Raw genomic sequence first — 1853 nt, 5'->3', positions numbered from 1 at the left:
GGGGCCACGTGCTCTGCCCGGCAAGGCGCTGGGGTTGGGGCCACGTGGATGGTTTATGGTGAACTGGGGGCTTGGGAGAGTTCAGCAAACCCCAAACATGGCCAAAGATGTGGATTTCACGGAAAATGACTGCCTGGGATTGGATGAGCAATGATTAATAGAACGAATGCACAGCATTTTCATAATTTATTCTTGTTGAACCTTGCTTACAGAGCAGTTACCTTGTGTCAAGAACTATTCTAAGCACTTCACAAGAATCAATTTTTTTAATATGAGCACTATATCACGGTAACTTCACGGTGAATTTTGGAGTCGTATAGACGTCGATTTAAATACTGGTTCTGCCATTCTTGTTAATTGTGTGATCGAGGCCACGTTACTTGAGCTCTCTGAGCCTCAGCTTATTCATCTGCAAAATGAGGATATTACCGACTATCTCAGACTTCTAAGAAATGAGGTAATGTCTTAGTTTGAACCACAGGAAGTTACTGACTTTCAACATGTTTTGATTTACAAAACTGGCAGTTTCTTATGGTTCATGTATATAAAGAGCTGAGCCCAATGCCAGCGCTCGGAAAGCACTCAATAAATAATTGCTATTTTTTCTCAACTTCTTGAGCCTCAGAGGAGCCCTTCCTGCCTAGAAGACGGCACTTTCTATTCATTGTCCTTAAGTGCTTCAACTGGTCCCCTCGCCCGAAATGATTCTTCAATAGGACTCGCTGAATTAACTGGAAGACTTTCTCTGAGATCCAGCCTTTGAAAAGCAAGAAAATGTTGATGATGCTTCTTTAAGCTTCCATAAGCCCTCGTTTCCAGTGGCTTCAGCACCAGCGGATTACGGCTGCGTACGGTCGGTTGAAGTAACACATCTGGGAGCAGAGAGCTCCCAAGGCGGAGCTCCTGGTGATGCAAATTCCTCAGCCATATGTCGCCCTTGCGAGGTGGGGGGTCCCATCACAGCTCTTTGACAAATGCACTGCTCCTGAGCCAGAAAACCACAGGAGGTGAGATTCACATGGGCTAATTAGATCAGAAGATACCCTCACCCGGAAAGAGACCCTTTCTAGTCCCTTTCCTGCCCAAACACTGCAGCAACCAACATGGAAATGCCATTCTGCCTCGGGGGTCCAGCCCCTCACATCGCAGTGCCTTTCTCCGGGCGGCAGAACAGATGTGTGAGCGAGCCACTGACTCCTACCCCAGAGAGGTGGCCTTCACGCCCGAGTCCCACTGCTCACTTCAGGGGAAAAAAGTCAAAAAGCATTAACATCTGGGGACTCTGGAGGAAACCAAAAGGATGGCCACAGAAGCCTAGTAACCACTGCCCAGGAATGAAATCAGAAACCTTCCATCCCGCAGAAGACAGCTGCGGTCCCGCCACACCCTGAACCCGCAGCTCCGTTGTCGACACCGGGCATGTTTTCACGTGTGTTTAGAGTAACAGCACAGATCTAAATCATCATCACCATACTATATAAGTGTCCCCTCGATGTGTCAGCCGTATTGAGATGGTATGAAGAAAGCTTAATGGGTAGAATTTCTAGGTCTTATGTTTGAGAATCCAGTCTGCCTGCACAGTCGCGCTGGGCGATCGCATTACTTTCTGATGTGGTAATGGTCAAACGCTGGGGTGGTGACCTGGTCAACACACATCAGTCACAGAGAAGGCTGAAATGCCTGCACACTCAGCCCCGCCACTCCCCCAGTGCCACCACCCCCTTGCTGGCTACAGGATTGCAGATCCTCAACCACAGGGTGCCCCGGCCATGTAGCAATCTGTAGATGCTTTATAAACAAGCGCTATTATTGTGAAAGAATGTTACCGGGAATCCAGATCCTTGGTTACGTTG

The sequence above is a fragment of the Equus quagga genome, chromosome 13 (genome assembly GCF_021613505.1).
Source record: "Equus quagga isolate Etosha38 chromosome 13, UCLA_HA_Equagga_1.0, whole genome shotgun sequence".
NCBI lineage: Eukaryota > Metazoa > Chordata > Mammalia > Perissodactyla > Equidae > Equus > Equus quagga.
The sequence above is the reverse complement of the archived record's forward strand: the minus strand, read 5'-3'. Positions refer to the sequence as shown.